Genomic DNA, 23,795 nt, shown 5'->3' with positions numbered 1-23,795 from the left:
CACATGCTATAGTAAGGCTAATCCTACGGATGTTTTTCTTCTGCCTTTTATATCCGTGGACCTGTACCCTGCTCAGCAGAGGTACAGGGTGTAACAAAATAAGCCCTGTCCTCACCAGCTCTCACTACAGCTTCAGCAGCAGTAGGAACAGTGGCAGCTGGAAAGGGACAAAGGTCATCTGTGGTGCATGGCGATGTCTTTCAGACGAGGGAGGGCTCCTGATGCAGAAAGTAGCCCAGGGAGTGGCAGGGGGTGGCTGATCCATGACCTCTTCTCCAGACCTTCTACAGACCTAATGTTGGGATGTGAAAACATGCCCAGGTGCTCAGTGGACACAGCAGGCAGTGGGCAATGCCAGGGGAACACTGGAGCCCTTTCCTTTTTTTCTGTCGGTGTTAATGGACCAGGTGGTGTGTGAGTCTCAGGTAGGAAGTGTCTAATGCAGATGGATCAAACATATTGTGGGGAGAAGGCCATGTCTGTGGCCAGGAAGGGATGAGTGCACTGGGGAGGAACTGCCTTTGCAGCTCTAGCTGCAGGTTCTGCCTCTCTTCTTAGCTTGAGGGACTCTCTCCCCACCCACCTCTTTCCTTAAACAGCAAGAGGCTGTGTTCCTCGCTGGCAGGAGCAGTCTAGAGCCTGTTCTCTGGAGGTGGAAGTGGCAGAAGCAGCAGAATGGGGAGTGTGGGTGAGGATGATACCCAGCCCTGGTGAGACTTCTGTTGGAGAGCTTGGCCACAGTACTGGAAACCCCGGGAGGGAGGGGATGGCAGGGTCCTGGGAGGTGACGTGGCAGTCCTGTGGAGAGGACATGAGGAAGGGGACAAGCAGCCTGATCCTTCCCAACTCAGGAGAGTTATGGGAGAGCCCCTGAGGCTGTGCTGCTCTTCGTCAACAAAACTGTCAGGGAGGACAGGTGCTGGAGCAAAGGCAGTTTTAAAATTAGGTCATGACAGAATGCTTCTGTAGGGGAAATGCCCTGGGTCACAACAGTGTGAAGCCAGGGAAGCCCAGGGGTGACAGAAGTTTCCTGCTACCCTGTAACTCTGAAAGCCGCCTCTGCTCTGGCTCGAGATGAGCCACAGCAGTCCTCAGGGAGCGGATTAGTGGCTGTTGCCCTGTGATGGGAGGCATGACTGGTGGGCAGGGAAGGGTTGGTCCTGAGGTGTTTCACTCTCCTGTGCGCAGTGGGTGTAAATGCCTCGATGCCCAGGGGCTGAAGGAGTTCGTGTTATAAAGGTGAGGGGATACAGGGTTCATGCACTGGGAGATGGCTGTTCTGGATTTCTGCAAGGCAAGCTGTTCCACTGGCTGGAGGTTAGGGATGAGAGGCAAGGGGGAGCTAGACGTGCTCAATTGCCTGTAACTAATCAGGCATGTACACTCATCCTTCCCCTCCCTGTTCTGAAGAGGTACCCTCAGCCTCTCTCCTGATTCCTGTAGAGCCAGCAATGAGGCAGTTTATACAGACATGGACACAGACACTGTGAAGTGCAAAGCATCGCCTGTCTCATGCTCAGTCCCTGTCAGCGCTAGGACTGGCCCATCGGGATGGCCATAGTCTGCACACTCTCAGCATAAGAGCTATTAAAAAATGAATAGCAGCTGTGACAAACCCCAGGGATTGTTAGAAGAAGGACTTAGATCTATTTGTTATAAAATCACATAGTATTGCTGGGGTATAGTTCTTTGCTGGGACCCTGAGGTGGGAAAAGGATGTAGGAGCAGGAGCTTAAAAATGATGTGCGGTGAGTTCCTTCATACTTAATACTAGTTTTCAGCATCTTGGTACCTGGATTTTCAGTGGAAGTAATTAACTCTGCCAGACTAAGAATTTTAGATCAAGTTGGACAGAGCTAATTTTGGATCAAATCAGAGCTCTCCTTCACAGGGAAAATGCTGAAGGCACAATTCCCAGTCCTTGTAGTGACAGTGAGCAAAAGGCGATTAAGAAAAGTTCTGGGGGAAGCTCGTCGCACCCATTCTCATACTCAGCTGCTCCTGTTGAAAAACTTCAGTTTCCTAGTAGTAAGAGCATGCCCCTGCAGGCATCCCTTCCTCAGGAGTCCACCACAACTGCTGCTCCTCAGAGGGAAACTGCCTGGAACGAAGCAGTGGGCAAATTTCCATGCATCTTCTTTAGCCTGTGAGCTAGCTGCTCTTCCAAGTCACTGTGCTGGGGAGGTTGAACCCCTGGACTTAAAGCAGTGATCACGATCCCCCAATTCAGGGTGAGACTCTGGCTTAGAGACACGAAAAGCAAACATGCAGCGCTGCCCTAGGGAGCCCAGTTTGTTGGCAGCATTAGCGGTTAGGTGGCTATATTAGCATTTTAATCAAATAACTAGATATCCTAGAATTATATGTTTGAATCTCTGTAGGCTAAACATAGCTTCAGAGGCAAATAATTTCCATGTAATTTTAGGGTGGAGAATGTCCTCTGGGTAACAGCTGCCTGCTCTGCATGGGCATTAAAAATCCTGTGGCACTTTATTGAAAGCAGAGGTTTGTCTCAGAGGCCATGCTTGAAACATCCCTCAGTGTGCTGGCTGTCTGCCCGGCTGAAGTCCCGACACACCAGTTCAGGGGGACACACTGCAGCTCCTGTTCCCTGTATTAATTGTTGAGTGTCATGGGAGCCTTGATAGAAACATGGACTGCTTGCATAAGGTCACAGCAAGGATGACCTTGCTGGCATCGGTCTGAGTGTTTTAGCTCATGTGGTACAGTGGGTGCCCAAGCCCTGGGAAGAGTAAGACCTTTGAGAATAGGGAAACTGTTTGCCCAGTCACAGGCTGGCCCAAATCCTGCCTCATCAGCAATATCTGACAGCCGGCTGTATTGACTGGGGGCAGCCCACTGGTTCCTGTGGTGGACATGCGTCTACAGGCCCAGGTTCAGTATGGAACGTTCTCAGGATGACATCCAGGCTGTGCTAGAGCTGACTTTACATGTTTTTTTCCCCCCAGTTTTTCATAACATCAGTGATGTAAAAAGTTCTAATGATAAACCATTTGGAATAGGCTTCTTTTCAAAAGGAAAGAATGAAATAGATGTGAGCTGGCAGGAGCTTTCAGAGAGATTTCCCCCACCCCCCTCTGTTTATATATTATGCGGAGAATTCTACAGGAAAATGGGATACACGAAGTTGAGCATTTCATGACAAGTTGTCAAATTCTGTGCATAAATTTCTGTAAAGTGTTAGGCACCAGTGCCGGGAGGAGATATTAGGTCACTCATTGCTAATCCTGGAAAGTTTAGGGGACTTCGCATGTCCTTTGTAAGTGCCCCTTTGATGGAAAAAACATCACCTGTCCAGAATTATTCCTTCATGGTGCATATAATCCATCCACATATTTGATAAAGGTACCCATAAAAAACCCAGAAATGACCCAACAACACTCCCAGTACTAATATCAATTCAAACCTGCTGTTCATCTTTTTGTCTTCCAGCTTTCTGCTGCATGAAATAATGAAGAACTCAAAGAAATACTCAGTCCTTTTTAAAAGCACGTTACAAATACTAACCTTGATTCCTCTTCTTCCTGTTTTCAGGAGGTTAAATATAATTTTTCAGAGGATTTAAGTACTCAGGGTGCATTTGAAGGTCCTTGAGTGACAAATGTTAAGAACCTCTGAACACGAGCCCTGTTAAACACTCCCCAGTGCATGTGGGGGACATATCAGAACCAGATTCTGATGGTCTCAACTCCAGCCATGGTCTAATCACCCCTCTTTCAGATGCTGTTCGCAGGTGATGGCAGAAGAGCATCACATTTCTGATGACTCAGTATTTTCAGGAGAGGTTTGCTTTAGGACATAGCTCTTCTGCAATTCTGAGCTCCCGTATTACTTCAGCATTCCTCCTGAACAGTGCATGGCATCGTCATCTTTGCTCCCTAGGAGGAGGGTAATACTGCATCAAGCACTGGTATAGGGGGTGGTTTGTGGGGGAAAATGGATGTTTTTCTCTTAGCAGTGTTAGGACACAATTTCAACCTCTACTTTCTCACACACCCTTGCCCTGCTATTTCATGTAAACCTCTCATGAAAGCAACAGTCTTTCTAAACGTGTGTTCAGAGTGTTACTGCTTGAGCCCACAGGGAGAGCACATCTTTCACACAGGTTTCACCCAGGGAATCTGGACAGTGCTTGTGCACAGACACTGGCTGGATGCAGGTGTGAGTTGCTAAGGTGCCCAAACCTGCAGTTTGCCCAGTGGTACCCTCAGAAGGCAGTAAGTACTCATAAAATTTGGAGCACTGCTTTGTAGAACCTAGGGCATATTTCCCTCTGACTCTATACAATCACTGTGAGGTAGAATCCCTCAGGTAAACCCCACTGTTCTAAGGACCCTCTCACAGCCTGCCCAGCCCACAGAAAAGTCCCTGGTGTAGAGGACTGCCAGCAGCATGTACAATATCACGTATACAGGCTCTTCACAGACAATGAAAACAAGGCAGAACTGCTCTAATCACCCCAGAACTGAAGCTAAAACCCCTCTGTCAGCTAGTTCGTTCCCACTGTACAGGTCAAGATACAAGCCTCAATCATAATATTAAACCTACCCCCTCTCCCCGCCATGCTATATTGTCTAGGTGAGGAGAAAGGGGAAACTGTTCTCATTTGCTTCCAATTAATTAGAAATTGATGTGCGGGGAGGGCTCATCCTGAAAATAACAGGAGTTATTATGTTTCATAACTGCATACAACCAAGGATGTGCTGCGCAGAATTCAGAGTCAACAAGAGTCTCTGGTATCAGGGTCAAGTCAGTACATCCTCCCTAACCAAAGTAAATCAGTTCAGCATGCTACCTGTGTAGGAGAGAGCTGGGTGGCCCTTCAGACTTCAGCTCTCGGGGAAGGCTGGTCCTTACTGGCATGCACAGCAGTCCTTTCCAAATCTGAATTCTCAGTGCTACGTTTTCTCTTTGCCTTATTACAAATGCATGTGGTTAAAGCTTTCCTCCTCCCTTCTAAAGATCACATTTAATTTCTCTCTTTTGCTCTAATGATTTAGATGAAATATTTAAGCTCACCCCTGTAAATCCCCTTGAGGCACCTGCAAGAAGGGTGTGAGACCTGGGTGAGGGATGGTGGAGGGGCACGCACTGTTAACTAATGGAGGCTGGCAAGCCCCTCACACTTCAGCTCATGCCCTTGTGGATGGCTCTGAGGTCTGGCTTCGCAGGAACCGATTCATGCTGGCATTTGGAAATAACCGGACTCCGGCAGCAACTCCCACTCTGACAGAAGAGAGACAGAAACCAGTTTAATAGGTTGCTGCAGCCAGCAAAATCCTCCGGTGAGGAGCAGTGAAGTGAAGAAAAACAAAGGCCACTCCAACTGCTGCCACAGCAGACAACTGAGAGCAAAGAATCATTTTGTTTCATATAGGCGGGAATGAGGGAAAGGAAAGAGTATGAGATGAACCATTCTGTGATTCCATGATTCTATGGCATTTTTTACAGCTAATATTCTAATGGTTTCTTTCCTTTCTCCCCTTCCCATTAGAGGGGATGATAATACACAGAAAGAATCCCACAGATTTTCATTCTTCTGGTAAGAAACAACAGCGCAGCCAAAGCTTCTTCCTCACGTTAAGTTTCAGAAGGGAAGCCTGTTCCGCTTTCTGTGGCTCCTCATTGCAGCACTTCTCCTGGCTCCAGCAACCTAATAGGTTGATTGCTGAGCCTCTTCTGTTTCAATTACTTTTGATTGATTCTCAGGTCTGTGTCAGCTGCTCGGTGCAGCCACCATCCCAGGAACAAATCTGCAGCAGCTGAAGGTGAAAATAGCTTCCATGAACACTTAGATGGGAGCTCAAGCATCTTTTCTAAACATGATGTTGCTGCAGCTTTCCCTTCAAAACGTGTCCCTGGCCAGGGCTTCTTGTGATGAGGCTCCTGCTCCTGATGGCTTGCTGAGATGCACTTAGCCTCAACAGCAGCTAGGAAGGAGGGTGAAAGGAGCTTTAATATCTTTAGGCTGCTCAATTGCAGTTGCTGTAGGGCACTGCTGTTACCCCCCTTTTTGAGAGGGACTGTGGCCTGGTAGAAGTTCCTCTATGTTTAGGGAATGGAGGGGGACAGGGAGAGGTGGGACACAGAGGCTATGAGTCCTGGGGGCTTGCTTTCTTGTTTGGGTTTTTACTGAAGGAGTAATGGGAAAGGGAAGGGAGAGAAAGGGAGCTGAGAAAAGGAGTGGAGGTGACGATGACTGGATCCTCACAGAAGCACCCAGCCTCTGCAGTTGCTTTGTACTCATCTGACTATTTTCTTAGCAGTAGCAGCCTCAAGCCTTCAGACTGGCAAAGGAGTAGTGAGGACAGATCTGTACTGCTGCCCTGGCTGAGAGCTAGTCTGGCTTCCTGCATCAAGTCAGAGCAGACTGAGAACGAAAGCAGTCTGGAGGATTGGGGCTATTTGTGTCAACAGCAGGATTCTATTTCTGTATTTTTAATTTCCTACTGTTGCTGTGCAATCCAGCTCAGCATGGGATGGCAGCATCATTCAGGCTGGCCAGGACCCTGGGAGGCTCAGAGCAGGGTCAATCCCAGGCCAGATGAGGCTGCTGAGGGCTCACACCCCTCATGGTGGAGCCTGCGCAGCCTCAGGATGTCCTCACAGGGATGCTTTTCCCCCCTGCATCTAGTCTGAGTCTCTCTTGTTCCAGTTTATGCCTGTTGTCTCCTCTCCTCCTGCCACACACAGTGGTGCAGTTCCCTGCTCCTGACGACCTTCCTATGGGTATGGGCAGGCCTCACATTTGCCTTTCTTTGATTGTCAGAGAAATACCTAGGCCTCGTCATTTGAAGATGCTAGAGCGTGGCCTTGCAAGGACATGGGCCAGGTCTCTTGGCACTCTGGGATGCACTGCTGGGTCTGATGGACTTGAAGAGAGCAAGATCTCTCAGGCAATACCTGAGTGAATGCCTGTCTGCCTGCTGGGTAGCTTTCCTCTGAGCCCAGGGGCCTGGGAGACCTTGTTGATGATGCCTGAGATAGAGAGAGCATTGAGTACCTTAGCCTTACCTGTGCCCTGCTGTCACCAAATCATGTTCTCTGTTCAGCAAAGGGCTTGTATTTTCTCTGTTTCGCCTTTATTGCTAATATAGTGGTAGAAGCTCTTGTCATCTTTGGTGTTTCCTCCACGTGACAACCCTAGGTGAGATTTGGATCGAAGGTAACTATGGGGGACCCTCCAAAAAGTAACCAGCTCATCACAAAGAGCTGGGCTTCCGTTCGCAGACTGAGGTGGGCTGATGCAATAGGGTGCTGCTTCAAATAACCATGGGGAGAACTTGTACTGCTGCCTAAGGCTGTGGGTGTGCAGTGGTGAAAGCTTTCATGCAGGAGAAACCTGGTGCACTCAGTGTTGAACCCAGAGCAGCTCTGCCAGGGACAAGCCTGTCTCCTTGCGGGACTGTCCTCAGCAGCCAGGCAGGAGGAGAGGAATTTTCATGTGCCTCCTGACTGGTGGGGTGGGCAGGTTTGTCCGGGAGTCATGGGTTCTCTTACAGTTAACGTGTCTTGTGGAAATACCCTCTTGTGTCTGTGGGGAGGAGCTGGCATGGGGTAGCAGAGCAGCATTTGGGGAATGGGCTGACAGACCCCTTTGGGGTCCCCTTCCACCCTGAAAAGAGAGCTCTGTTGCCACTAAGGTGATCCAGCCACACGCTCCTGCCCCATGCCCCACGAGCACTGTGCTCTTTGGGGTCCCACTGCAAGGGAACAGCCAGACAAGGCGTTCCCTCCACTCACATCCCTCTGGCACCCATGGGTGGCGGGGCAGCAAACAGGCTGGGAGGGCAGGTTAATGGGAACGGACATGCTGTGAGAAATGGATACTGAATTATCCCCTGATCCAATAAAGCTCTCCACACATGCTCTCAGAAAAGCCTCGGTGAGCAGACAGGCCTCACGAGCTGCTCAGCAGCTCAATAAAATCTGTCTCTGCCCTGTCAGATAGAAAAGGGAAACAAATGGCACAATTCTGGGCCTTCCCTGGAGGAAGCCTTGCTCCAGTGTGAACAGCTCTGCCTGCACCAGCTCCCTGCCTGCAGCCTGAGGGAATCACATCGCAGGCAGCAGCCCGCAGCAGGACCATGACAGCTTCCTTCCTCCCTCCCTCCTTGACTTCCAGGCATTATCACAGGGAGGGGTTTCACCCCACATGCATGACTGCTCTGAGGTTCAGGAGCCTGCTGAGCCCCAGCAAAGGGGCTACAACAGGGGAGAGCAGCTGGAGGGTCAGCCCCCTGCCATGAGCCCCAGGTTCCTTGGTTGTCTGAAGGTGGCTGCCCAGGTGGGAGCATCCTTACAGGATGTGTGTGCCTTCCCAGGGGCTGCAGTAGTACAAGCTGCCCTGCTTGGAGGAAGGGTTTAATCCTGTTACACTGACATCAGTTTCTTCTACTGTCTCTGGTGGGGGCTGTTGCAACTCTGCACACAGGTGTAGGATGATTCATGAGTGTGTGTGCTGTATCTGCACTCAGGTTGTGCTAATCCTGTTTAGTCATTTTTCAGTGGATTTCATTTAGATACCAGGCTGGGGCTCTGCATGCCCTTGACAATACCAAGCAATACCATTGCTCATATTTAAACTCACTGACATAGCTGGTGATTGTGAAATTAAAAGAGACAATGACCTAAAACCGTTACCCAGCAGCAGTTTCACTCCTGCCAATCACTACTCTTGTATTTTCCCTCTCTTTCCAAAACCCAAGGAAAAGGGGCAGATTTTGCAGTTTACCTGGAAGACCACCAGGTCTGGGCTCTTCTGGACCAACCTGCATGCCCAGGCTGCTCCAGTTGAGCTTGCATTGCTCAGAGGGAGATTAGGCATAATCTACCATGGAAACCCAGTACAAAGCCACAGCAAACTCCTTTCAGAATGCAACGCAGGTGATGTGTGCCACCCTCACCCCTGTGAGCAGCTCGCTCACGCTCACTCAGCTGGTACCACAGCCAGAAATAGCCCGGGCTGCTAGGGCCCAGCACTCAGCTCTCACCTCCAGTCAGTGGCCACTGACTGTACACTCCAGTTTGCTGCCTTGGCCTCTTTTGCTGGCTGGCTGAAGGAGAGGTCTAATCCCTGAAATGGCAGCTGGTGACACAGATGTTGTGTGTTTTATTCCGTGGCTTTTGATACTAAGCAAATAAGTCACAACCGGCTTGCCACACTTTGATTTTAAAATTGTTACCTGAGTTGATAAAATGGCTTCTATTAACACTGCAGCAATGGGGAGAAAAGGCTGGTCCCGCAGTCCTGGTTTAAAAATAAAACCAAAGCCAACTACAGAGAAACAGCTTGTGCCCCTGGTACATGGATGTAAGCTTTAATTTCGTCTCAGGTTTCTACCATCATAACACTTGACAGCAAGTGTTATAGTTACGAGGACCCAGATTTGGAAGGGCATTAACAGTGTCTAATTTTCGTTGGTTTTAGTGAGCGGCAGGTGCATAAAAACCTTTACTATCTGGTCTAGGATTTCCACAACTATACTGTTAGAAAATGCTCCTTTTCCAGTAGATACATAGTTTCCTTTATTGTTTTCAGAGACAACTATAGAAACAGGGCTTTGTGAAACTTAGCAAGTAATAGTAACTGGCTATAACGTCTAAGTAATTATTAGCTACCCACAGAATAAATGAAAGATTAAAAGGCAGTAATCTCCTTTCCTCTTTGTTGCTCCCTATTAATGGCTTCCTAGTCTACGTACTAAATGGTTTTCAAGGCAGTGTTCTGTTGCATAAAATCTCCAGTGCTATAATTTGAATTTACTGAGAGCAGAGAGTAGGTTCACTTGAGCAGGCAAGGCAAAATGATACGGAGTTTTGGTTTACAGGAACTCTGTCCCAGTCTAAATCACGATGCTTTTCACACAAGGTGGTCATTGGTGGCACTTGAAACTGGGAGCAGATGAAAGCGTTTGAGGAGCCACAGAGTGCTCAGCAGTCTGCTCTCCATAGACCTGTGAGGGTCTGTGGAAAGCAGCAAGGAAAACTGGTTTCAGCATTGCCTTAAATCCTGTCCTGTGTGGACAGCGCCGTGGCTACTGAGTTTCTAACTGGGGACATTTCCACCTTAGAAAATGTGCAGGATCTACAAACCAAGTAGTTTAAAACCCCAGAGAACTAGGAACAGAAGAAAGAAAGTACTTGGAATCCAGCAGACATGGGAAATACTGAATGTGGGATGAGGAGCCATGGCTAGGCCAGTCATTGCCATGTAATGAGGAAGGAAAAAATAAATCTTTTCAGCTCCATGACTCATAAAATTCTACTGAAATCAATCCAGGATTTTGCCAGTCATGAGCTATTCAGAAATCCCAAGGTCGGGCCAATGGAGTCGCCATCACACATCATCATCTGTTCTCTTTATCCCTGCACTGCAGACAGGAAATCAAGAGACAGAGCTTGATCACTGCAATATAGGCAAACATTTGGGCCCAGGCTGCAAAGTAATTAAGTGTGCATTAAGGCCCACTCCCATCCAGCAAAGCCCTTATGTACATGCTTTAAGTGCCACTGGAGCTAGAGACACACAAAGAAACACTTAAATTCCTTCCTGGATCACTGCTAACAACAGTATAAATATTTAGGAATATATTTAAAAACTTTCTGGTCTGAACACAGCTCTTACTGTATAGACAGGAGCTGGAAGAATTTGGATCTTGAAAGTCACCACTATAAGTTCAGGTGCATGGTAGGTGCTGGAGGCAGCCAGCCAGTATGGAAAGGGCAGCAGGACAGCAAAAGTGAGTGAAGAGAGGGCAGCCAGGATGTTCAGAATTACAAGTGCATTTTATGTGCATTTAAGGTTTAATGTTTGTACTGAGATTGTTGCAGCTGTGGAAAGCTGAAAAAGCAGAAGCCAAAAAAATCCCCTCTTTTCTCCTATGTTGTATTTTTTTCTTCTCTGATACAGCCTTCTAATTTTCATAGAGGGGAAGGAGGGGAAGGATCCTGCGCAGGGTTTTTAACTCCTGGGGTGACAGTACAGTCAGTAAATCAGTGACACTGTGGTTTTGGGGATGTATAACCCTTCGTATTTAAAAGCACACATAAACATTCATACAATTAATATTCTTGGTACGAATGGCAAACGACTGCTTGAACTGCTAGACAGGGAGGAGGACCAGGTCTCTGCCCTGAAGAGTTTACAGATGAAATGTAAAGAGGACGGTGCTGCAGCGGGAGAGGGAACACAATATGAGCCGAGGCACAGTTGTTATTCCTGGCACACTCTGAAGCCTCCTTCCCAGTCTGTTGCCTGCCTTTGATGTGGATCATTCCTCCTTTATTGAACAGCTTTCTTCCTGAGGTGCTCCAGAGCCTTTCACTCTCCTGGTTTTCATCCTACCTTTCCCTGTGTTTCTTTTCTCCCCCCTACTATCAGCCCTCCTTAGGACATAGCCTATGTCTGTCTCCTTGCTCCTCACTTTGTCCCTAGATAACTTTATCCTGGCACGCACTTCAGTGGTTGTTTCTGCGCTGACAGCTCACAGATCTATTTCCTCAGCACTACTCACTCTCCATTCTTAGCACCTTCTCTCCTTCCACCACCATGCCCTCTCTGAGAATTTAATGTCTCTTCCCAGGTTGGCTCTAGGTCCTCTCCCTTCTTGCATGCCACCATGGGAATTGCAACAACCCTCCTATGTGTCCCAGAGGCTGTCTAACTGTAATGTGTCTTCTCTGTCCTCTTTGTCCCACACAGCGACATGGGCTTTGGGCTCCTACACCACTTGGGGAAATCAGCCCCCTTGGGAAAGCTTGCCTTTCTTCCTGCTAGTCCTGGCAGGTCTGTCTGCCCAACAAAAAACGCACAAACCCTGCTTTTCAGCTAAATTTCATGCCCTTCTGAAAGAAAGGCCTCTATTTAATCATTCCAGCAGTGTCTAAAACCCCTAATTCCTTCAGCACAGTGACAAACAGTTCTGATTATTTGTAGAAAAGCTTGAAAAGCATTGAGCATATTTTATTGCCCATGAAAGGTGCCAGACTGGCAGCCATGGAGACTTGTCCTCTATTTCTCTCCAGAGCTGAACGGCACAAGCAATACACATTTGTCCAGGACGTCTTTCTGCTCACGTTTTGAAAGGCCCATGGTGGCCTATCACCACGGGGTGATGGTACTTTCTGTTCAGTCCGCTGGACGTATGTATGTTCAGTGCCTGGGACACGAGTCAAGCACGTCACATTGCTCCTGGGAGCCACTGGGGAAGCCCCCACCATGAAAGCAACTGCTCTCCCAGGTGTGTAAAGCTGTGTCTACCTGTCCTTTCTGGTAATTCAGGTCTCATCCAATGTCAAATGACTAAAGTCATCTCGGGGTGCCCATTCTCCCTCATTTAAGCAATCAATACAGTAGATTTGCTTGGAAAAAAACACTGGAGCTTCTCTTTTGTCACCGAAAGAAGAATGAGAAGATTAATTTTGAGCACCCTTCACTGCAAACCTTAGCCTTTATTGTTGAAAAGCCACAGAAAAGTGGGATCTCATGGATATTATCTGCACATGAAACAGCAGAGGTTGTGGGCAGCCCCCATCTGCCCCTGATGGCAGTGCTCTGAAAGATCTGCAGCAGAACCTGGAGCCTTCCTGTAGAGGCACCCTCCTGGACATGCAGGAGTTCAGTGCTCATCCCTGCTTTGCAGCAAGCCCAGAGTAATCATTCAGCAGAGAGGTGAATAGCTTTCAGCATTTCTACTGCTTTCCTTCTTCACATACGCCTCCTCCTGTCCCACTTTGCTGCAACACACACCACAGATGTGCAGTGACATTTTTGAATCATGCACTGATTTGTTAGGGTTATGCATAGAGAATATTAAGCACTCATTGCTACTGTTCAGGCTGGGCCCTGTGTTTTCTTTATGTGCACTGATGTTAAAAATACAAAGAAGCAAAACTTTCAAGTGCTGCCAGTTTGGATAGAGGTGTTTTTTCTTCCTAAAAAGAAGCCTAGCCTGGTTGGAGGACTTTCTTCTTTGTCAATAATTAAATAGCTCTGCACTTGTTGAAGCCGTCCTGAATGTAGGCACCAGGATCAGCCAGCCTTGACCATAAACGAGTAAAACTTTCTACCCTGTCTACAGTATGGATTTTATTTATTTTTTCCAAACCAAAAAAGTCTTTTTAGTATTAACCCTGTCAACTCCAGTGACAACAGCAGATCTTTACAGCAGATGGGGTGCCAATAGCCATGTGCATTGAAAGAGTTGTTTGGGTTTTGGGGCGCTTTGAGCAGGGTTTCCCAGGAGGGTGCTTCCTAGAAACGAACTGGGTACAGCTGGTTTTTGCTTGCTTTTTAGCATTGAGGTAGAATTCAACTGCTGCTAGAGATGCTGGGACTGTACTGCAAAACACCCATAGTGCAAACAGAGGGGAGGGATTTCTGTCAGTGGTTCAGATTTATATTTCCCTAGGAGTGCCTTTTTGAAGCACAGTAATGAAAGATCAAACAGTGCCACACATTTTGGAAGTTCATCATATCCTTGAGGATGTTGCTGTGAACTGCAGTTGAAGATGGGCATGTGAGAGTGTTGGTAGAGAAACAAGAGAGTATTTGGCCTTTGGCAAAGGGCCCTGCCAGGCCTTTTTGTCTGGTCTGGAGCAGTCAGGGCAGAATCTTAGTAGAAGGAACCCTCTGCTGTCCTCTGCAAAGGACATGATTTATTTAGTTCAGAACGCTGATGGGCTACTATCATCACCGTGTACCGGGCAGGGGAGCTGGAGGTTAATGCAACATCTGAGGGGATAGTCCTGCAGGACTGAGGGCAGAAGAAGGGGGAGATTTCTGCCTTGGTCTTCAGGCAAAGCTTTCCTTCTCCTGCACCACCATTATTGTTCATCTGTTCTTTTGCCTATCATTTGGCAATGTAAAGCGCTCTTGGTGTGGGAAGGACCATTTTCCAGGGGAAGGAGGAATGAGAGTAAGAGAGCTGAGGCATGGAGATGCATGCAGTCTCCTTTGCCCATGGGTAGCATAAGAGGTGGAGGGTGAATTCAGCAGTGGGAAGCTAACATATAATGGCAGGTCCCTGAAAGGCAGCAGGTAAAGGAAAGCCTCAGGGCTGTACTGGAGTCACAGCGCTGGAGGGCTGGGGTCACAGAGAGAGCCCCACTTTGCCCTCAGAATCTGATGCTGATGCCTCCAGTCAGAAGAAAGCTCTGCTGGCCTGGAGGGTGTAAATGTAAATTTACACTGGCCTGCCCCAGTGTGCATGCTCTGGAAAATGTGGGGACAGAGGGTTTCCTGTGGCTAACTTCTCTTCTTCTCTTCAGGGTCTGTGGGTCCGCAGGTGGCCTCAAACCAAAAAAAAAAACAACCCAACAACCAGCCTCTTCCTCCTCTGCTCCTTGACATGTTATGTGTCTTTATCATGCTGGTTCCTGGTTATCTGACCATGGTCCTATGTGTACTAATCCCTAAGGAAGACCAGCAGGGCTGAGGAGGCTGATCCTAGCTGCTGGGAGCAGACGGGTAAGCTGTGATGTCCAAGCACAGCTCTGTGTCCTCCCTAGAATGATGAGGTGTCAGGACTGCTGCTAATGGAGACAGGTGAAAACAAGACCTTTCCCCTCCCTCCTTTCCTGCTTTCTATTTCTCCTCTTTACTTATGTTAATGTGTTCTGCATTGGAGCCATAATTAAATACATATTCATAGAAAATGTACAAAGCTTTTGCCTGTATTGAGAAGCTCTCTGGAGCTTAACTGCTTGAGACTTGTCACAGGAAAATATTTCTCACCATGAAAAGAGGCTTCCTACAGCTGGGCTATATTATTGCCTTTTAATATTGCTGGCTCTGCCTACCCTAGGAAGGGTTTTCTGACAAACTCCTACTAGAGACTCAATTTTTGCCAGTATAACTTACACCAGTTTCCTGAAGAAACTGGAGCTTTCATTGCCAGAGGTATCTCACTGACATTGTAATTTGTTCCCACACTCTTTGCTATGCTGGCAAAACTTGAAAGTGTGGTTCACTGTTTTTCTCTTGGTGCCTTTTCTCCCCAGTTAGCTTTCTGTCTCTGTGCTTGCCCCAGCTGTTTCCCTGGGCACATCTGATCATCTATTGTCTTCAGAATAGCTCTAAGTAATGAGAGGGGTGGAAAATAATGGAAGGTCTAATCAGATGCTGGTTCCCTGCAACAGAGCTGTATCCTGGTTACACTCTAGAGGGGAATGCAGTGATGGAGGGAGGCAGGATGGCAGAAATGCAGTTTAGGAGTTTATTTTAAGTAGGAAGCTGGGTTAGTATGGCACAGGGAGGCCTGGGTGGAGGAAACTTCCAACAGAAGTCAAAGGCTATGGACAGTGAAGGCAGCTAGCAGAGACAAGGCAGATGCTCACCATCATGTGTCAAGGCCATTTCTGTTTCCAGTATCTCAGCCCAATGCTGGAATCAGTTTTGTTTGGATCTGGCAATATGACTGGTGTCATACGCAAATTGGCTCCGTCTCGGGCATTTCACATCCTTAGATAAACACTACACATTATGAGTTGGGAAATAGCCTCCTGGACTTGTCAGTGATACGCCAAAGCCGCAGCCAGCATCACTGCTACAAACCCAGTATCCCAGACCTTTAGCTTAGTTTGTGTTTGTGCTCTGTTAAGTAAAAATCCTGTTCTTTTCTTTAATTGTTCAGTGCCAAAAGACCTGAAGGTTCAAAGTAAGTTCCTGAAGACTCCTTTGGATTAATCGTTTAAAAGTTGTTTAAAAGTCAGTACAGTGAATATTTTCATTGTGCTGCCTGGAGAATGGAAGGGATGCTGGGATTATGGATCAAGACTGCTTGGTCCAGGGCTACTGGATATTACATCTCAATCCTTCCTTTCCAGCAGCTACCCTATCTGAGAGGCTCAGACTCCTCCTCTTTCAGCTGCACATGCCTCTCCTCATTTCCTGTGGTCTGACTCATCTTCAGACAAGTGATGCCAGTTTTAGCAAACAGTTGTGTGATGAGTTGACATACCAGCCTCCTTCCCCTCAGCAGAAACATGGCAAGTCCTGTGGAAAGGAAAGGGGAAGCTTTTTTCATCCAGAAGGGAGACTTCCCATGCTGCGCAGCAGAGCAAGTCAGGAGCAGCGGCTTCTCATGATGTTGCTCCCTGTGTTACCTGTTCCTTGTCCCCTGCAAAACCACTTAGGACTCCTGGATGCTCACTGCTACTGAAAGCAATGGTTGCACACACACGAGATCAACCAGACTGAGTCAGAACAAAGCCACATATCCTATTAGTCTTTGCTTTGCTTTTCCAGTCACCAGCAACAACAGCTGCACATAAAATGTTTCTATACTTGATGTATTGCTGCAGGCTGGCTGGCAGTACGGCTGCAAGAAATCCAGGTTATCTTGGACTTCAGACAATGGAGTAGATGATCTTTCCACCCAGAAATCTGGCAAGTCACTGGAGTCAGCATAAAGCATGTGCCCAGCAAAACTGTGGAGTTCATACTGTGTACCCTAGAAGTTTTATGAGGTTGCCCGTAACATGGAAGCATGCTAGCAGAGCCTGTGGTCAGTCCATGTCTGAGAAAAGTTCACATGAGATTTTCTTGTTTAGGAGCACAAGATCACTGTGAACATGTTGGAGCCATAAGCAGAGAGACAGAGTTTGAATGTTTTACCCTGTAACTGAGAGTTCCCCTTTGAAAACTCCAACAAAACAAAAACCACAATAAGAAATAAGGAGTTGGTGTAGTAAGCAGAAGAAAGCTCTCCTGCTAGCTTCCTTGTCCTGCTTCCCAGTGCTCACTCACTAGCTGGATGCAAGAGCATGGAGGCCACACCTGAATGAGAGAATGAGACCTGACCTGAATGAGAGAATTAATCTGGATTGAAACTAACCAAGGAAAAAAAAGTATGTGTGAGGGGTCAGTTCTCATGAAACCAAAGATGAAGATTACCTTAGGGTGAGAACTAGTGTTAGGAGGCAAGGGAGGCTGGGACTCTTTCATTTGGTAGGGGGTGGCTTAGCCTGTGATCACCAAACCATAGTGTCAGCTGCTGTCCTCTGCCAGGGCCAGGCTGCAGATCTTTCTCTCCCTAACATCACACAAGCCTACAGATGGAACCGGCCCCTGCAGCTCAATGAATGCAGAGAAGTGTCTCTATGTGAACCATTTGCTGCTGGTTGCTTAACACTCAGAAGCATGAACAACCTGCCTTCTGCTTCTGCCCCAGCTGCGTGCGGTACCTGTGGTCTGGAAATGGTCCACCTGAGCCATGCCTTTCCCTCTGGGTAGCTGCTGGCAATGCAGAATCAAGAGTTTCCCTGTCTGACTGGAAGAGTGGGTTACTTCAGCCTTTCTAAGATGTCTCCAGCTGAAGTGCTTCATCAAGGACCAAACAGGGGTTTGCATAACAGGTTGAAGCCACAGTGGCATTCTCCTTTGAGATTGCGCTATTGGAAAGCACAACTCAGTTGGTTCAGAGAATCTGACCCAAAAGATCAGTACTGCTGCAGGGGAATAACATAAGACAGGGCAAAAATACTGCCTTGTATTTATCATTTTCCACCAATGGTCCTTCATTTATTGGGTGTTTCAGACATGTAGAGGACACGAAGAAGCTGGAGTGTATTGCAATGCCTGCATGGGTGCCTTGTAATCAGATTTCACCATCCTGGTGGTACTTCCTCTGCTTATATGCAGTCCCAGATGCAATCCTGCATCTAGCCTGAGGATGTGAAAGCTTTTACTGTATTTCTGGTGAGATGGCCAAGGACAAGTTTCTGAGAACAAAAGCAGCTGGGTTTGTGTGACTTTTGTCTTCTTACTGGCCAGGAGAAGATAATAAATAATTCAAACTTAAAGCAAACCCATTAAGACACAGAACTGCACCTGTTCCTCTTTTGAACTTCTTAGAGCACTCCATCCTGAGTCTTTGTCATTTGTTCTGCTGCTCCACACTGTGCTACCTGAAGTATACCAGGTATTCCTTGAGATACAGCAGTGCATGGGGCATCACATAATGATCAGGGTGCTGTTGTTTAGGCATGCTTTAAAAGCACAATTTAACGCTTGGGATTTGTCCCTGGGTTGGGGACTCCCTTTAAAGTCTCTGGAGCTACTCCTGGGAGCCAGAATTTTCCCTAGAGTAAAATAATTTTCTTAAGGCCATGCTTGCCTCTGTCTTTGGTCTTTTACCATACTGAGCACATTGCTGGCTCTTAAATAATACTAAAAATAAGTAATGATTATTATCAATTCCTAGGTTCATTGCTTTCCCAGACAAGGTAGATAACAGTGGTTATTGGTGAGTCTGAAGTCCTGCTGAGAGAATTCAGTATAGAGTGAATTTTTTATGCAGGAAAATGATAATCAATGATGGACTTCAATGGCTGTGAATGGGAGGGTCCCAGGTAAAATATGTTGTATTTCAAGAAGCTTCAAATACTGTTAAAATTAGAGGTGAGTTGGACCAATCCTTCCTTCCGCCCCCTCCACGTCAGAGGCAATCCAGAAGAGGAGTCAAACATAGTAGCTCCCATTGTCAAAATAACCCCTGGAGAATAAAACCCCAAGATGTACAATGGGCTTAAGGATAAACAGGTAAATGCAGAGTGGAGAGGTGCTAAATGTTCACATAAATAAATAAATTAACAAAGAAGCAAGCAGATAGCTTTGTGAAAAAGTCTTCCTGGAACATGCACTGGAAGAAGTTTCCAAACCCCAGAAAGTCCATGTTTCTCCCACCTCGCACACATCTCGCTCTGCTCTTCATCGCTCACAGGCAGCACCAGAACCCCCCTGCCTTTGATTTACAATTAAATTAAGAATTACTTTCGTAAAAAGCAGCGCTTTTCCCCGCCTGCTTTGTTTTGTGCCTCCGGGCTGCACAGACCCCTGTTGCTTGCTGTGCGAGAGACAGCGTCATACGGCTTGTGAGGAGCTGCAGGAACTGAAACCAGTTCTATGATTTATAGCACTAATAAGGCTCAACTGCCATTTCTTGTGGTTTCCTCCCAAGTTGTCTTTGATAATTTCTACTTGTACTGTGTTTATTGTTGCTCCTGCTAGGGTTCAGTTGGCAGGTAACTGTTGCACTGTTTTGCAGGGTCTGCTCTTTCTTTGGCTCTCTTTATTGTGTTATTATCATTAATAAACATTTATGTTTGGGCAGTGCCAAAAGGGGTCAGTGAGGCACTGTCCTCCTGCTTCCCTCTGTCATGCTGGGCGCCGTCAGAGGGATGAAAGATGTGCCTGCCTTGAGGAGTGCACATTTACACAGTGACAACCCTTCCTTCCAGATCACCTCCATGGCAGGAAGGCTGCAGAAGCTCTGCTGGTGACCAGCCAGCCCGTGGTGGGGCTGTTCAGGCTTGCTCCAAGGGCCACCTTAGCTCTCAGAAACTTGCCAAGTCACACTAGGATGATTTAGAATCATAGAATCATAGAATAGTTAGGGTTGGAAAGGACCTTAAGGTCATCTAGTTCCAACCCCCCTGCCGTGGGCAGGGACACCTCACACTAAACCATATCATCCAAGGTTTAGTCCAACCCGGTCTTGAACACTGCCAGGGATGGAGCATTCACAGCCTCCCTGGGCAGCCCATTACAGTGCCCCACCACCCTTACAGTAAAGAATTTCCTCCTTATATCCAATCTAATCTTACTGTGTTTAAGTTAGAACCTGTTACCCCTTGTCCTGTCACTACAGTCCCTAATGAAGAGTCCCTCCCCAGCATCCCTATAGGCCCCCTTCAGATACTGGAAGGCTGCTAGGAGGTCTCCACGCAGCCTTCTCTTATCCAGGCTGAACAGCCCCAACTTTCTCAGCCTGCCTTCATACAGGAGGTGCTCCAGTCCCCTGATCATCCTCGTGGCCCTCCTCTGCACTTGTTCCAACAGTTCCATGTCCTTTTTATGTTGAGGACACCAGAACTGCACACAATACTCCATGTGAGGTCTCGCAAGAGCAGAGTAGAGGGGCAGGATCTCCTCCTTCCACCTGCTGGTCACGCTCCTCTTGATGCAGCCCAGGATACGGTTGGCTTTCTGGGCTGCAAGCTCACACTGAAGCCGGCTCATGTTCATTTTCTCATCAACCAACACCCCCAAGTCCTTCTCTGCAGAGCTGCTCTGAATCTCTTCTCTGCCCAACCTGTAGCTGTGCCTGGGATTGCTCTGACCCAGGCGTAGGACCTTGCACTTGGCATGGTTAAACTTCATGAGGTTGGCATCAGCCAACCAAGAGTACACACCTCAGCATGCTGCTGGAGTGTATCGTCTCTGCAGGAGAGCAGCCACAAGGAAGATGTGGCTGGTGCTTTCCCTCTGGCACAGGTTAGCACCTTGGCTGTGAGCTGCTACAGCAAAGACGAGGCACATTCTCCTTTTCTGCCATCATCACAACAGAGTCAGGCCATCAGAGGACAGGTCCTGCAGACAGTGTGCAGTGGCCTACTTTGATAAAATCTCTTGAATTTCCCAGCTTGCAGGGTTGGTGCTTGGATGCCTCACCCCAGCCTGAGCAGGTCTCAGTGGCTGGGCTAGGTCCAAGTCTTTAGATGGCAAGACATAGTTGGCATGAAGAGACTGCAATGGAAAAGAAAGAGGATCCTGCTATTGACAGAAAGAAAAAATCAATGTTGGGAGGATTGGAAGACTTTTTGGGGAATGGCAGGAGTGAAGTTACACTGCCTTCACTGTAAGTCTGCTGGTTGCAGTACATTTGGGCAAAGACAGAGCCTGCCTGTAGCCTCTGATTTATGTGCTTCCCTTGTGCTAAATTTTGGACTGCTCTCTGCCTGCTTTTGCAAACTTGGCTCAAGTAAAGCCTGTGAAAACAACTGAACATTATCACCCAAGGATACTGGAGAGTCTTTGCTGACACTCACAGCTCTGCTTTGATAATTTGCCTGGTAGAACATGTGTGGAGGATTATAGGCTACACCACAAAGATGCTGATGAAGAGTGGCTGTGCCATATTTCCTTGCTCCTGAGCAGCAGTAGCAGTCCATGACTGGCTGCAGCTGTATTGATCATGGCACAGCTAGGTCTGTGTTTCCCCTGCCTCATCCCAGGCTGCACACAGCATGAGAGGGCACTGGCAGAGGTGGAATTACTGCTTACCCAACAGGACACACTGGCTGGAAATTTCAGTACTGTGGAAGAACTGATAGCTGCCCACTCTGCTCTGCCTGGACCCATGTGTCTGTGAGAGCTGAGCAAGGCAACAGGAGGGTTGATGTCACAGAGATGAATGCAAAACTCCTGCTATTTTCCACCCGCCAAGATTGTCAAAGCTGGTGAGGTCACCATGTTGCCCTTGACTGTTGGCCTGTCATCTGTGCCAGGGCCACAGAGCCTTTCTTTGTCAGACTCCCATTGCATTTCAGTTGCCAGCTATGCAGCAAACAGGGCTATTACATGTTTGCCTGAAGGGCAGAGGAGGGCCCTCGGTATCGGGTTGGTCAGGGTGATGTTGTTGCCATCAAAACTAGGCAACCCTAATGGCAGAGCACCTGAGACTTGGCAGTACCTTATGCCCAGGAGAAGATAAAACCTCAGAGGAAAAGAACAAATTGAAGGCATTGTAACATGAAAGCAGCAACAGGAGTTTTGTAATGCAGCTTTCTGTACCTGGGTGAACTGCATATATCTGCTTTCTGAAACTTGCCATATTTCAGGATGTGCCTGAGTTAGAAAGGTTGGTGGGAGCCCAGCTTTTTTTTTCCCATGGTCTGATTTCTCAAGGATCTATGATAACTTCTCTTGGAGGCTTCCTAGGAAGAAGCACACAGGCTTTGGCCAGTGGCAAGCCCCAGATCCTCTGCCACTGAGCCCCACTGCTTCTTCAGAGCTATGTCCTGGGGTAGTTCTGACTGGGGCCATAGCATTTCATTGAGCCTTGGCTGAGAAGAGAGCTAAGTCAAATCAACAACTCTAGGACCAAGCACTTCCAATATCAAGGGAGTTAGATCCATCTGCTGCTTTTTGAAAAGCAGTAAATTACTGCTTCTTCCCCTGTTGAACACATACACACACAAACACCCACAGACATCACAGTCTGAAGATCTGCTGTCTTTCCTGCTAGAAGGGCAATTTCTACTCTTATTTTCTATGCTCATTTGCCAGTAAAACCAGCTCTTCTCTCACATGAAGGTTTGAAATAATTCTTGCAGGCAGCTAAGAGGGCTTGCAGTTATAATACTTGACATGGTTCTTCATGACACTGCACTGGGGTTCATTACTCTTTCCTGCTATCCCGGTGAAAATGAAGTGGGGCAACTGAGGCCATCCACGAGGTCAGCAACAGTTTCACCATTCATGTCTTTCTAACTTGTCTTCCAGACTATGCAGGAGGCTCTAACCTGGGCTGACATTGTAAGAAGCTTCAATGTTCCATTTCTATCATCCAATTGCTTGTGGCACAACAGGGCTTTTGAATCAATCTGCCAGTTATTTGTACTTGGGAAAAGAGCATTCATAGGTGACGTGGAGGGTTTTCCAGGCATCAGTAAGTAGAGTAGATAAGGCAAAACTACAAGTCAATTTAAACCAAGGAAAATGCTTTGTTGTGAGGATTTTTACAGTTCTGATTCCTTTTGTTTAGACTTTTCAAAATTAGGAGATGTCCCTTCTTGTTAGTGTGGTTGTTCCCTCCTTCTCCTCCCCCCTTTTTCTTCCTTATCTCTCCTTCTGCTAGATTTTCCCCACTTTGTTACTAAAGAAGTAAGAGAGGGGAGGAGAAAAAAAATGGGTCAGAAGACATTAGAAAATTCAAGCTGCACATGAAAATAAAAAATGAGTGAGATTCAGCTGCCTAACCTTAGGCAACAAGAGATATATGAGATACTTCAGGATTCCCTTCAGCCGCAGCTTTGCAAAGGCATGGTCGCTGTTAGGTCCTCTGTCATGTCTGCAGCTCTGTGCAGGTGTCTCGGATGCTCTAGCACATCTAAATAGTAACAGGCACCCTGGCTTGAGCAGCAAAATCGTCTTGATTATTTCTATTTCTGTTGGACAAACCAGGAGTTTTCTGACATGCACGGAATTTTCAAGATAATCCCATCTGCATACTTTGAGAGACTGAAAAATAACATTCTCCTCTGTACAAGTTCATGGAAGTCTCCTTAGAATCAGCGTCAACGTAGTAACACATGGTGTGCCAGCCCAGCTGTATTTGCTACTGTCTTCTATACGTGTGCCATTAGCTGGCAGGCATGCACAGAACAGAGGTTTCCATAAGCTGTTCTTTTTAATGTAAAATTACCTCTCTGAGTGTTGAACTCATTTGTGCCTTTATGGTACTAAATACAGGAATTTGGCTTTTCTCTGGCCTACTAGGTCTCTTGCATATATACATGCTTTAAGGTATTGCATATGTGGTGATGATAACTGTCATTTTAAAGTGTGTTTGGGTTCAAAATATACTTGCTGGTGCTCATGACAGGATATTCCCTATTTGCCTGAAAATCTCATAATTTAAATAAGCATTTACCATCAACCTAGTCTAATCTAATCTAATCTAATCTAATTAATCTAATCTAATCTAACCATAATCAATACCGATACTTCAGGATCTTGTAGAACATGACCCACATGGCAAGTTCTGCTACTTGTTAATTATGCCCTTGGAGGCAGCAGTCTATAACTCCCAAGGGTTGGATGGTTACTACTTAGTCAGGTACTTTCATGGAGTACCACTGACATTCAGTAAAGACTTCTGCAGTTGCATAAAACTTTATACTGTGACATACAACTGTAAAAATTAACAGGCTCAGGAAAGACAGCAATTAGGGAATATTTTTAAAGGAAAAAGAAAGAAAGAAAGAAA

Source organism: Pezoporus flaviventris, unplaced genomic scaffold, assembly GCF_033815535.1.
Source record: "Pezoporus flaviventris isolate CSIRO_AGI_PZ_B2104156 unplaced genomic scaffold, CSIRO_AGI_Pfla_v1 ptg000015l, whole genome shotgun sequence".
In the NCBI taxonomy this organism is placed as follows: Eukaryota; Metazoa; Chordata; class Aves; order Psittaciformes; family Psittacidae; genus Pezoporus; species Pezoporus flaviventris.
The sequence above is the reverse complement of the archived record's forward strand: the minus strand, read 5'-3'. Positions refer to the sequence as shown.